This window comes from Rattus norvegicus, chromosome 12, assembly GCF_021556685.1.
Source record: "Rattus norvegicus strain SHRSP/BbbUtx chromosome 12, alternate assembly SHRSP_T2T, whole genome shotgun sequence".
Taxonomy (NCBI): Eukaryota; Metazoa; Chordata; class Mammalia; order Rodentia; family Muridae; genus Rattus; species Rattus norvegicus.
The window spans coordinates 46,500,368-46,514,949 of NC_141545.1; the positions used below are offsets into that span (position 1 = coordinate 46,500,368).

A 14,582-nucleotide genomic window follows, 5' to 3' on the forward strand; every position below is an offset into this window, starting at 1 on the left:
CTACATTCAGCCCATTCTGGAGGCTCTCTGAGAGGCTGCCATTCAGTCTCTCTCTCTCTCTCTCTCTCTCTCTCTCTCTCTCTCTCTCTCTCACACACACACACACACACACACACACACACACACACACACACACATACACACACACACTTTGGCATCATATTTCAAAGGTTATCTGAACGTTTTCATTTCCTCTTTTCTTTAGTCAGACCGTCCCCCCTGCCCTGAGCAGCATCCACCTCACACATCTTGAAGGATCGCTACCTCCTGCTACCTCCTGCGCAGCATGACAACAATGGGCTCACACATCAGACATGGTATACGCCTGAGTTTGTCCAGGGCTGCATGTCAGCCCACACAATTCCCTCAGTCCTTGCTCCTGCGGTCTGGTGGAGTTGATAAAAGGGAACCACTCAGACAAACTTTCATATACAAAGTAACAGGCTGTCAGTTAAAGGTTACCTCCCTCCCTGAACTCTTGGGGCTTTCAGGGACTCAACCACCAACCAAAATGCATACATGGGATGGACCTACCCCCACTCCTGCATATGCAGCAGATGTGCAACTTGGTCTTGATGTGGGTCCCAAATAACTGGAGGGGAGTGAGGTAGGGGTGGGGGTGGGGGTGGCTATCCCAAAGCTGTTGCCTGTCTGTGGGATATGATCTTCTAGCTGGGCTGAGTCCATGCGCCTAGCCTCACAAAGGGTTGGTGGTGCCAAGAGGGGGATACCGGGGTGGGGGTGGGTTTCACCCTCTCAGAGTTGAAGAGGAGGGAGAAGAATAGTGGGAGGGGGTGACCGGGAGGCAGGCCAGTGAGCAGGATGTAAAGTAGATAAATAAAAAAGTTATCTCCTTGCTCGAGTCATCTGACTTTATTTTATGGACTAGAGTTGTCCCGGAAATGAATGACCTCGTGGCTAAGGTATTTTTTCTTCTCCTTTAGTAAGTAACTAATCCTCGTAACTAAAAGGATTTCAAAACAACCAGCAAAACAAAGTAACAGTGGCCAAGCCCTTTAATCTTTGTATCTCTAGTATTGGACTTACAAGTGAGAAGGGCTTCTCTTTGACCCTATTTTCCCACTCTTTGAAATAAGGGATACAGGAAGTGATACTGTTAAGGTCTGGGAAGGACACTCCCTGGGCCGTTTTGTGTAGTTTAGCCTGGATATGCTGCTTTACCGTCCGGGCTTCCGTTAAGGTGAGCTGACCCACCTTTAAGAGGGTGGCCATTAGCACATTTATAACGTTTCCTTGGAGGGCTCTCCTGCCAAGATTAGGACACTCTGTTGGCAGCCTGGCCTTGTCCTTACTCATCCAGAAGGAAGAGGGAAAACGGAAAAATTCTAAGTTTTCAAAAACTGACACAGAAGCTCAGCTATATCAAACCACAAATTAAGCATAGCCTGTGGGTCTGACGGTGCGAAGCTAGATGCCTCTCGGCTGGACGTTGAATGAAGATCCTGGGTGCTCACGTGAAATTCGGGAAGTTTAAATGGCTCCCGTGTGTAAAGGGTGTGTCAGCATGAGTTGTTTTATAACGGGATGTTCAAGGTAAAATTTAAAAACCACATAGGCTCACTTACAGTGGACCTTCTGAACAAGGCCCTACAATGTCCAAGCCGACAGGCAAGAGACTTAAAATTTAATCTCGCCCCAGCAGCCAGTAAGCCTGAGAGGAGAGTCTCTTTGAAAGACTGCCTCTGGCTCACAGGAAAGATAGATCGGCTTCAGTGACAAGGACACCGCTAGGCTGTCAAGCGCCTCAACCCTGAGAAAGGAAGTTCTTAACAGAGACTCGAGTGAGACTTGAGCAGCACTTCCTGGTCAGACCCCGGAGCCTCAAGAGCACTTTACGGGGCTTTGCATTTTGACGGGGAAGGAATGTTCTAAAACGAGTTTCCAGTACCCCCAGCACTCCCCAGCCCCTCCACACTCAGTTCTCACCAAAGAGAACAAACAGGCGCTAGCTAAACAAATACCATGTTCAAAACCAGAAAACCCAGGACACTCTTCAGCTGATGCCTGCTGCTGCAGTAACATGTAAACCCCAGGCCAGGCCGGGCTGGGCCAGGCTGCTGACCTCCACACAGATAGCGGCACGGTTAACATGGAGCTATGTGAACTTGCCCCCATCTCTCTGCCTGTGAGCTCCGGGAGCTTTCGAGGGACACACCCTGTCAGGAGGGACTCACCGGGTTTCTTGAGCATGAAGAGCAGTCAGGTCGTCTTCACATTTTAGCCTTCAGATCTACGGTGTCTTCTGTTTGAAGCTCACGTACGGTAAGTCTGCAAGAAGCCCATGAAATCCTTATGAGGAACCACAGCTTAAGAAGCATGAGGAGCGGGCCCCACGGTGCTATCAGGCCCAGCAGCCTGGGTGCGCTATTTCCTGTTCTGACGCCCATTGGCCCTTGCAGGTGCATGTGCCTCTCTCTGGGTGGTGCCAATCTGTTCGTTCGTTCTGTCTCTGTCTGTCTCTTTCTCTCTCTCTTTCTCTGAACTAGTGATCCCCTGAAGGAGATTTAATGCTGGCGCTACCAACACCAGGAACATCCAGGATCTAAGACACTACCACCCTGGGCTCAAACTGAGAGCCATCTAGCAAGGTTGTTTGGCACTAACTAGTGACTGCCTGATTGAAAGAGACAGTTTAAGCTTTCTCTAAAACTTACAGTTACTGAGCCCGTCCTAGTGGGTAAGGGGCGAGGGGAGGGAATGAAACAGGATGATTCCAAGTTCAAGTCTTGCTTGGGCTACTGAGGACATCAAAACCTGTCTGGGCTTCAGAGTGAGTTCAAGGACACCCTGGGCAACGTAGTGAGAGGCTGTCTGAAAGATGAACTGTGGAGGGAGGCTGGGGAGAAGGCTCCACGGTTAAGAGGGCTTGCAGCTCTGCCAGAGTCTGGGGTTTGGATCCCAGCACCCACATCGAGTGGCTCATAGATGCCTGCAACTCTAGTTCCAAGGGATCCAAAGCCCAGCTCTGCCTTCCCCGGGCACACGCCTACATGGGCACTGACACACACATAAACTAGAAAACCCGAATCTTCCACTCCGAGTCTCCTGCTCTATTTTAGTGGTTCTCAACCTATGGGTACTGACCCCTGGGGGTGGGGGTCACGGATCAGAAATCCTGCATATCCACATTGACGCTGTCAACATTAATATAACATTATTAATTTATATTAATAATAGATAATCAATGTTAATATTAACATTATGCAAAATTAGAGTTATGAAGTAGCAATGAGACAATCTTATGGCTGGGGAGGTCACCACAACATGAGGAACTGTGTTAAAAGGCCGCAGCGTTAGGAAGGTTGAGAACTGCTGCTTCATTCACAACGTGGTTCTTGACACTGGGATTCTGTGATGAACAGGATGGAGTCTGGGATTTGGGGGTTATATATAAATGGGAAAGAGAAGCTCCACCTGGCAGAGACTGAAGCCTCGAGGATGGCAACTGGGCCAGCTGACAGCAGGTGATGTTTACTGCAAAGAGCTCTGTGGCCTGGCTGCCACGGACATCTATGAAGTCTTTTCAGGCTTGGTGGCTCATGCCAGTAGCCCCTCTACTGGGGAGGCTAAGTTGGGAGGGTGGCAAGTTCAAGGCCAGCCTGGCTTACATGGGGAGACAGTGGGAATGGAGACAGAAACCTTTCTCAGAACCTGGTATGTGGAAGTGAGGGCTTGCCTGTCCTTGGCATTTCAAATGCACACTGCGGGGTGGACGTGGGTGCCAGCAGGCAAAAAGATCTGGACAGTGCTCAGTTATTTTAAATCAGGCTTAAAACTCGCTTCAAAGGTAATTACTCATACATCAGAAAGCTGATAACCTCCCTCAATTATCGTGAGGAGTTTGATTTGACCAGTTTGCAGCATCATTACTGTAACCAATGGAGACCTAGCAAAAAGTCCCCATGGGGCTGATACTCCGGAGCTCATGATTACTGTGGCTTTAAGTTACCTAAGGAGGTGACACAGGCATCAGAGACGTTACCTCACAATGATTGGTTTTCATATATTTTTCTCCTGCCTCAGATGCATTCTTCTTGCCTTTTATGGTCGGAAGTAGAGACACATAAGTCTAATGGCAAAGACAAACCTAAAGTCCAGAGAGTAAAATGGACAGGAAAATGCTCCCGAACTATATTTTCCTTCCTCGGGGTTTTTACTTCCTTATGCTCAAAATAACGAAACTCTTACAGCCAACCAATTGGAGAACTTGGTCAAGCCAGCTTTCTATTAGTCATTCAACAAATATTCACTAAACAACTAGTTGAGTGATAACACTGAGTCAAACAACAGCCTCTCTGTGGATCCTGAATGCTGGTGGAGGGATTTAAGATGGACAGAACAAACAGAACGGTTTGTTTCCCTGGCAGAAGTTAGCAAGTGCTGGGGAGAAGACCACAGTCAGAAAGATGGGGGGATTGCTCCCCCACCCCCAAGTTTATTTGTGCTCAGCTATCGAGTGATCATCCTTGAAAGGAAGGCCTTTGTTTTGGAAGAAGGGGGTGTGAAGCTTTCCTGACCGAGTCCACCACCATCTTCTTCTGCATGAAACAGAGAAGTGCATGTGTGCATACGTATGTGTGTGCACACGTGTGTACCTGCGTGCATGCATGCATGTGTGCACGTGTGAGTGTGCGTGTGGATGTGTGAATGTGAATGTGTTTATGTGCATGTTTGTATGCGTGCATGTATTTGTATGTGCATGTGTGTGTGCCTGTGTGTGCATGTGTGTGTATTCATGCGTGCGGGTAAGCCTGTGTGTGCTTGCATGTGAAAGGAAGCCGGAGTTCCGATGATGTCAGCGCCTTCCTCCCCCAGTCTCCACCTCACTGTTTAGAGACAGCTGCTCACTGGACTTGTTGCTCATCGACTCCACTACATAGGCCAGGAAATCCCAATCTACCTGCTTCCACCTCCCCAGTACCCGGGGATTACACATGTGCCCCACCACATCTGGCTTTTAAAAACCTTCTCTTTCTGGTAGGATGCTAGAGAGATGGTTCAGAGTACTTGGCTCTTTAGAGGGCCAGCCAGGATATGGTTCCTAGCATTTCTGACAGCTAACAATTGTCTCTAATTCCAGTTCCAGAGTACCTGACGCCCTCTTCTGGCCCTCTCAGTCACTACATGCATACGGTGCACATACAATACATATGGTGCACATACATACATACATGCAAGCAAAAACATTCATGCTCATAACATTTTTTAATTAAAGTTTTTTTCCCCTCCCCCCTCCCCCTTAATTAAAGTTTTAAAAATAATGTTTAAGTTATATTTTTATTTAATTTGAATATATGTGGGTGGAAATCTGTGCGTACCTAGGGGCATATATGTCAAACCATGAGTCAGAGGACAAATTACGAGAGTCAGTTCTCACCTTCCACCATGGGCGTCCTGGGATTTGTGGCAGGGTTCTTTCCCCGCTGAGCTGACTCAGAAGTCTGCACCTACTTTTATTGGGTACTGAGGATCCAGACTCAGGTTCTTGTGAGAACTTTATAGACAGAACCTTCTCTCCAACCTAAGAATCTTACTATATTTGTTGATAAGACCCAGAGAAAGCAGAACAAAACTCCAAAGGACCCAGATAATAAAAACAGCATCCTAGGAAACAAAGTAAGAGACCCCCAGGTTTAACAATCAAAGTGAACTTGGGAGGCAGAAGCAGGACGATCTCTGAGTTCCAGGCCAGCCTGGTCTCCAGAGCAACTTCCAGGTCAGCCAGGTAGATACAGAGAAAACCTGCCTCAAAACCACGGATGTGCCTGTGTCCTGGCACCTGATGTCAGACTTTGTAAATGCATGCTCAGAGGCAGAGTTTTCCCTGAGGAACTGTCCCTGCTAATGACTCCTGTAGGGACAATTGCATTCTCCAACTCTCTGCATAACTATACTTAAATATTAGTCTAAATCTAAAGTATTACAATTTAATACAACTCGATAATTAAGATATCCGTTGCAAGGTTAGAAACTTAAGAGACTGTCTTTCCAAAATCAGGAAGAGGGACTGGCATCTATGAAGAAGGGAAGTGTAAGCCATAGAATGGATTATCAGAATATTCTAGAATAAGAGAAGCATACACAAGCACTTCGGGAGTTCAAGAGAGAGAAGCAACCAGGGCAGTCAGAGGTCTCAGCACCGATGGCAGCTCTGTTCGGTGACAGAGCACTTGTCCAGCTCATGCATGGCCCTGGGCCCAGCCCCAGCACAACACAGAAACAAAACAGAAGAATCTGGAAGGTGAGGGACAGAGGTGTTGAAAGGTGGGCCCACAACAATGCAGGAAGCGCATGGCAGGCAGATGAGCAGGCTCAGGGGAGAGTTAAGAACCAATTCCCCAGGGCCGGAGAGATGGTTCAGTGGTTAAGAGCACTGTCTGCTCTTCCAGAGGTCCTGAGTCCAATTCTCAGCATATTGAAAGGACATAAAGTTGAGACCGGGGGCTGGAGAAATGGCTCAGCGGAAGGAGACCTACATGCACACAGTGGATACAAGTGTGGAGGGAGAGTATGGAGAGCTTCCATATGAAAAGCCAGCTCAGTGGTAAAGCTCAGAAACTGATCTAGCCCATCTGGATCAAGCTTGCTATTGTCTGCATGATCTTGAGAAGTCACTGACTCTCTTTGAGCCTCAGTTTCCCTATATGCGCATCCACTCCTTCTGGAGTTGGCTGTCTCGAAATTGGGCAAATAATTCGTGAGAGTCCAGCAAAGCTGGCTACAGAAATGGGCTTCAAGGGGTTAAAAGAAGCAACCAGTGCTGCTTGCTGACTGAGCAATGTGTTTCTGACCGTGCTTGACAGTTAATGGGTGTGTGTGGAGGGGTCTTCATTCACTCACTCCAAGAGTCTGTTGATCTATGTATTCCTACTAATGAAAAAGTGTGACACTTTCAATGTCACCAACTTACTTAGGGTCAGGCAGCTGGCACAGTAATGGAGCCAAAAAAGGTACTTGGGTCTTTCTTAGTCGAAGACTCCCTTTCTACAGAGTGTCAAGCCACGACGAAAGGCTTGGCATTTGTTCTGTTGTCCAAAGGGAATCCCGTCTCTCTCCACAGCCTTTATTAAAAGATGTTTATTTGGGGCTGGAGAGATGGCTCAGCCGTTAAAAGGCCTGGCTCACAACCAAATGTTTAAAAAAATTATTTTGAATAGAACACCTTTTTTAAGAGTATTATTTTTAAGTGCATGCGTGTGCATGTGCAAAGTGTGAACGCAGATACCTGAGGAGAATGGAGTTACTGGATGTTAGAGCTACAGTATGTTGTGAACCAACTGATGTGGGAGCTGGAAACTGAATACTGAATCTGGGTCTACTTCAAGAATGGGCATGCTCTTAGCTGAGCTATGTCTCCAGCCCACAGAATAGCCTTAATTCCATCTCTGACAATTTCATACGTGTAAACAATGCATCCTGTCATACCCACCCCCAGCTCTGCTCTACTCTCACTTTATTGTTGTGTATGTGAGCATGCATGGCACACGCATGTGGAGCTCAGAGACAGAGTCATTTCTCTCTCCCCACCTGTACGTGAGGTGGAAGGATTGATCTCTAGTCACCAGCGTTAGAGGCAAGTGCTCCAACAGACAGACATCTTGACAGCGCCCCCCTACCATCCTTCTGATGAGCTTTAGCCCTCCAGGATCGCCACTTCATTATCTCATTCTTACTTCGTGAGGACACTTCCTACCTCATGGTTCACACTAGCCCCAGGGTGTGCAAACCTCAGTGATGCCCGTCTTGTCCAGGTTGCCCACCAGTTTCCCCAGCTCACAGGGCAGGCAGTGAAAAACACAGAAACGGGGACCTTGCATACAAAGTCTGGATGGGTTTTGCAAGCCAGGCATGGTGGCTCATGCTGTAATCCTAGAACATGGGAAGCGGAGAGGAAAGGCTGTTTGAGAGTTCAAGGTTAGCCTGGGCTTATAGAGTAAGACTCTGTCACAAAACCAAACCAAGTCAAGAAAAATAATTTTTTTCAGAGACAATAAAAGCATAAAGTTTCACAAAGTACCTTATAACTTTCTACCTCTACTATTAAATCTTGACCCAGATCACTTAAAAACTATGTTGATGTAGTTTTTGAAAATATCTGTGAAGGGGCTATGGCTCCACAGGGCACTTTCCTGGTACGATCTGAGGTCCTGAGTTTACACCCTGCCATCTAAATCAACGTAATAACAACATATGTGTACTTACACATTCAAAAAACAAAATCTCGTGTTTATCCCCATGATTAGCGCTTCTTCCTGCAGTGGGCCTCAGTGAATGAGCAGACTCATAACCTGGCACGGTATTGACACTAAGTGACAGGTGGGTGCTCCGCCCTGAAACGGATTTGTGTATGAACTGAACCTCCCAGGTCTCAAAAGGCTCCGAAAGCTCTGAAGAAAATGGAGCTGAAAGGAGGTGAGAGCTAGCGGAATGGGTGGGGCTGAGAGGAGGAAGGGGTGGAGCTGCGAGATGGGGCGGGGCTGTGAGATGGGGCGGGGCTGTGAGGGTGAGGCGGGGCTGTGAGGGGGAATGAGGCGGAGTTGCATGGATAGGGCGGGGCTGTGAGGGAGATGGGAGGAGCTATGAAGAGGATTGGGTGGAGCTGTAAGGATGAGCTAGACTGTGAGGGGAATGGGGCGGGGCTGCGAGGAGGATAAAGGGTGGGACCGTGAAGATGGGACAGGACTGTGAGGATAGGGCGGGTCTTGGGGAAGGGGTGGGGCTATGAGGGGCGGGGCTGTGAGGGGAAGGGGCGGCACTGTGAGGTGGTGCCTCCTGAGTTTGATAGGACCGTTGTTCTGTGGCTACAAACACACTCGGTGAATCACATATGCACACATGAGTGTGGTGGGTAGTAGAGAGGCACACGGATATGAAGATTGGAGGGAGACATGTTGGACCATGTCTGGAGAGTCCCACTCTTACAAAGTCAAAGGATAAATAAAATATGCTCTAAACATTAAAAAAATTAAACTAAAAAAAAATGTAAAGGCTTGTATTCTCAACAGAACTGAAAATTGGCCAAGAACTGTGATGCTGGGTAGTGTGTTTACTGCCAAGATCAATTAAGTTATTTGTTTATTTAAAGAAGCTTTCTGCTTTAATTAGTGGAATCTATTGTGGTGGGGGAGCAAGATGTATTTGAACTGCCATCACCCTTGTTTGCATGGACATATGCCAGGGACAGACATAGAGAAAGCGAAACACATGAGCATAAATCCAGGGCTGGCAGCACTGGGGAGATGGTCCAGTGGTTAAAGGCACTAACTGCTCTTTCAGAGGTCCTGAGTTCAATTCCCAGCAACCACATGGTGGCTCACAACCGTCTGTAATGGGATCCGATGCCCTCTTCTGGTGTGTCTGAAGACAGATGCAGTGTACATATAATAAATGAATGAATGAATGAATGAATGAATGAATAAATAGTATTGAAGGTGGGTTTAGTTTCCCTTTCGTGGCAGTGAGAGGTCAGCTGACAGGACCCCTGGTGACGGACAGGCACGGAATGTTCCATGGGCTGAGAACAGCCACAAGCAGGAAAGCAGCCAATTCAATGCATGACAAGGCTAGCCCACCACAAGCTAAGTCATCCAGGTCAAAATATACCCCACAAATAACTCCAAAGCTACTGTGCGTTCTCTCCCTGAAGGAAGAACAAATTGAAAAATCGTTTTCTCAGGAATTTTAAAACATACTAAGACAGGATCTTTCCTCTTTTGTGTGTGTGCATGTGTGTGTGTCTGTATATGTATGTGTAGGTGTGAGCATGTATCTATGTATGTGTGTGTCTCTGTGTGCCCATATGTGTCTCTTTATGTGTTTGTCTATATGTGTCTGTGTCTTAGGGGTTTTTTTTTTTTGTTCTTTTTTTTTCGGAGCTGGGGACCGAACCCAGGGCCTTGCGCTTCCTAGGTAAGCGCTCTACCACTGAGCTAAATCCCCAGCCCGTGTCTTAGGGTTTTACTGCTGTGAACAGACACCATGACAAACACAACTCTTATAAGCACGACATTTAATTGGAGCTGGTTTACAAGTTCAGAGGTTCAGCTCATAATCATGAAGGCAGGAGCATGGCAGCATCCAGGAAGGCATGGTGCAGGAGGAGCTGAGAGTTCTACATCTTCATCTGAAGGCTGCTAGTAGAGTACTGGCTTCCAGGCAGCTAGGATGAGGGTCTTAAAGTCCACACAGACAGTGACACACCTACTCCAGCAAGGCCACACCTACTCCAGCAAGGCCACACCTCCTCCAACAAGGCCACACCTCCTCCAACAGGGCCACACCTCCTCCAGCAAGGCCACACCTCCTCCAACAGGGCCACACCTCCTCCAACAGGGCCACACCTACTCCAGCAAGGCCACACCTCCTCCAACAGGGCCACACCTCCTCCAACAAGGCCACACCTCCTCCAACGGGGCCACACCTCCTCCAACAAGGCCACACCTCCTCCAACAGGGCCACACCTCCTCTAACAGGGCCACACCTACTCCAACAGGGCCATACCTCCTCCAACAGGGCCATACCTCCTCCAGCAAGGCCACACCTCCTCCAACAGGGCCACACCTCCTCCAACAGGGCCACACCTACTCCAACAAGGCCACACCTCCTCCAACAGGGCCACACCTCCCCCAACAAGGCCACACCTCCTCCAACAGGGCCACACTTACTAACAGTGCTACTCCCTGGGCCAAGCATATACAAACCACCATTGTGTGTGTGTGTGTGTGTGTGTGTGTGTGTGTGTGTGTGTTCCTTTTGGGAGAGAAGAAAGAAATTTGAACCGGCAGAACATTCATTCTGAAGGGAAAATGGGTCTGCATGTAACACACGCCCGCAAATAAGACTTGGTGATTTTCCTGCGTCAGCTCTCCGGTTCCTGCTCCACTCCTACACCCTGATCTACGGAAGACCTGTGAGTTTATGAATGCTGGCAAGCAATGAAGAAGCTTGTCCAGGTTGGATTGCCTGCTAAGCCACGCTAGATAGCCAGGCAGCCACGAGAGCACAATGGATCGACTGTACAGGACTCGAGTGGTAAGGAAAGTGTAAAATGGGCTATTAGGTTTCCTGGGCTCCGGCTAGCCCGAGACTAAGGTGAAGAAGGACGTGCAAGTGCTCATCTAAATCTCTTGTAGCTTTTAAGCAGGAGACAAGCCTCCTGAATGAACAAACATATCAAGATCTCGCACACATCCCTTCCCCCTCACGCCCCCTCCCCAGGGAAGAGCATTACGGACTCCTCTTATCAATAAGAATTTTACTCCCTCCTCTGTCTCCAACCATCCCTGGGTCAACACCGTAATATAAAGAGGCTGCCTTGGCTACCTAGGTGATGACTCAGGAGAGAAGCGAGGCACTTCCTTTTCATACAAGGAAATACATTTATTGTTTTGCCCTTAGATATGACCATTCGCACCGGTCAGACGTGAGCTTACAAGACAGGAGAAAACATTTTCATGGTCAGACACTTCTAGAACTTCCTGGAAGGACTCAGATCCCCTCAGGAGCCCCTCATGCCTTATCCCCAGGATGAATAGACACAGGAGTTAACCAGCCTAATCCCCTCACCCCAACCCCCTCCCCATCCCTCTACTCCACCTTTCGTAACTTTACTTCTTTAATGAATTCTGAAAAAAACAAAACAAAACAAAACAAAAAGACCTGTGTTTGCTGTGGCTGGTTCTGTTCTCAGGATCACTTGAGTTTCTCAGGGGTGGATTCCTAGAGGGTGGGATTCCCGGCATCGCACCTGCCTCTTCGCTCGAAGCGTCAGAGTTGCCTTGATAGAGCAAGCCTTTCATTTACTACTGCCCTGCTGGAAACCCTTTCAGAGTGGTTGATCTTAGACAGAAATGACATGGAGGCTGGCAGTGTGGTCCAGTGGGAAGGTCACTTGCCGGGCATTGGCCTGGCTTTGATGCTCTCTCTCTCTACACCTAAACAAACCAAAAGCAGATCTAGGCAAGCCTCTCCTTTTGCTGTTGTCCTGGGGACCAAGCCCACGGCTTTGGGCTTGTTAGCCCAACCCTACATTTTGTCTACTAGGAATAATGCAGTATACTTTGGGTCCCACTGTCTAGTGCTAAACTCAGGGCAAAACATTTCTTCAGTCTTTTGAGATAGAGTCTCAGAGCCCAGGCTGGCTCGGTACCACATAGCCCAGGCTAGCCTCTCACTCAAAACAATCCTGTCTCGGCATCCTGAGTCCTGCTGTCATACCCAGTCAAAGGGTTTCAAACACCACACACTCTGAATGTGACCCAGAGGAGACATCTAAGCAACCAAAATGGAATATTAGTCACATTCTCCATTTTTACCCTAAAATCATAATTTCTTAAGTTCCTAGAAAAAAAAATGAATAAAACAGCAAGAAAGAGAAACAGCATTAGAAACAGAGAAGAGGATTTTTTTAAAAAAAATCTGAAGTACAAGCCACATAAGGAAATGTCATGATGAAAGCTCATTGCTTTGTAAATACTACCCTCTCCCCAAAATAACTTAAGAGGAAAAAATATAATCACGAGTCCTAAAAGTCTTCAAATATAAAGTTGATGACCGAACAGGAACGTTGGGGGAGCATCCAGAGGGCTTTAGGGCCATGACAATATATGCTGGCACTGGGCATTGGGGGAGCATCCAGAGGGGGTTGGGGCCATGACAATCTATGCCAACATTGGGGTCATATTGTTTTCACATTCATTGGAGTAGAAAGCTATCCTTCAACCCCTCTCCCCCCTTCTATTGCCTCAGCTCTTTGTCCAGCCACCTTGAGATAGACTTACAGGGTCTGCTTTGAATGCACATACATGGCCCCTCAGCTTGCCTAGAAAGTGCTGTTCCTTTACTGGCCCCGGCAACTGTTTTGAAAAATTGAGTGTGACCTTCCAACTGTGTCTAGCACATCAAAGTTAAACAGCCCTAACTACAAACCTGCTCTGGTTCTCCTAAGTGTGCACTGTAAACATTGATAGGGACAGGCTGCCAAACAGGGGGAAAAGTTTCTTAACTCCTTGTGGAGTGGAAGAGAAAAGCTACAACTGAAACAACAAGGACCCGGTGCTTTTTAAGAGCATTAAAATTAACATCCTAGGGGTTGGGGATTTGGCTCAGTGGTAGAGCGCTTGCCTAGCAAGCACAAGGCGCTGGGTTCGGTCCCCAGCTCCAAAAAAAAAAAAAAAAAAAAAAAAAAAAAAAAAATCCTAATTAACCTAAGGCTCTTCTAAGAGATCCCTCCCTCCAACTACTTGGGATGGGGTGAACAGAAGCAAGCCCTTCTGGTTTTCCCCCAGATACGTCATTGAGGAACCCCCAGATCGAACTTTTAGGAAAGCGATGGGAAGCCAGCCTGCTGTTTGGAAGAGGTGAAGCGCAGCTCTAATCTCTACAAATCGTCTGGCTAGCCCTTGGCCAGCCCTTGGGATCCATGTCTTTCACTCCCGGGCCCATAACATGATCCCCCTTCCAGCGTCCCGGAACTCAACCCTCAGGGAGACCTCGGGTTCTTAGAAGTGGAACATCAGTGTCGTCCAGGTGTCAGCATTGCTGCTGTCTCCACTCAACGCCACTGGGACCCAGGCTCCCGGTGCTTTTCCCCAGGAGCCTGGCTGCGAGGTCAGAAGCCCATGCTCACGCTCCGCAAGTTCTCTGGTACCTCACTTACCCGCTCTCCCTGGACTCTGGGTGCTGTCTATCCCTGCTCTGGGTTCATCTGTCTTGGCCCCTTTTGGGGACCCCTCCCTTCACTCAGCTGCCCTATTGCCTTCCATTGCGAGGGCACAGTTTCAGGACCACTGCCCTCGCCTCCCTTGGAGTCTCCTTTGCTCACTCTCTGTCTCGGTCCCTCTAGGGTCCCCTTCCTTCGCCCCGCTGCCTGGGTTCTCTCAAGTCAACTTGTTCAGTCTGCAGTCCCGGCCCCTCCGAGTGCCCCTCTTTGGATCCCGTCCGCTTTTCCCACCGGTCCATCTGGGGCGGATCTCCTCGCTCACTCCAGGGTAGGTCGCAGTCCCTCCGGAGTTCTCCCGCTTATCCCACGGCCCCGAGTCCCTCTTCAAGTCGCCTCGCTAATCCCATTGCTCTGTCCTGTCTTGGGGTCCCCTTGCCTTCCCGCGGCATTCCTCGGTCCCCTCCTCATCCAGCTTTCCCCATCTCTCGTCGGGTCTCCTCGCTCACCGCATTCCCCTCGGAGTTCACTCCTCATCCCACTGTCCCTGTTCCCATCCTGGTCCTCTCACTCTCCCGCGGTCCCTCTCGGGGTCCCCTCCTCACTCCCTGTCCCGGTCCTCTGGCGCACTGGTAGAACCGCTAGCAACTCCGCTCCCGGGATGCTCGCGGCCGTTGCGCCGGGACTCGGGCTGTCACTCTGGCGCCCGCGCTCTCACCTCAGCGCTTGTCAGCCGCGGCCCCGGCGCCGCCGCCTCCTCTCACTGGTGCCCGGAGTCGCTCTCGTGCTGGGTCTTCGCGTGCTGGGTCCCCACGCGCAGCCTCCGCCCGCGAGTCCCCGTTGCGCCTCACTCTCCACGCAGGACCCTAGGCTGCCTTCGCTGCTGCTGTCCGAGGTGCGGCTC

At 49.1% G+C, this 14,582-nt stretch overlaps 1 protein-coding gene across 2 annotated transcripts in view; it reads right to left on the reverse strand.

Moving 5' to 3' along the window:
• The window catches only part of Taok3 (TAO kinase 3), a 161,217-nt gene extending 146,635 nt beyond the window's left edge, over nt 1-14,582 (reverse strand). For both annotated transcript variants that reach the window (NM_001430118.1, NM_001024254.3), the window contains exons 1-2: nt 14,397-14,582; nt 2,196-2,289 (exon numbers count right to left, since the gene is read on the reverse strand). The gene's annotated coding sequence lies outside the window, so the exon portion shown is untranslated. The remainder of the gene's footprint in view (nt 1-2,195; nt 2,290-14,396) is intronic.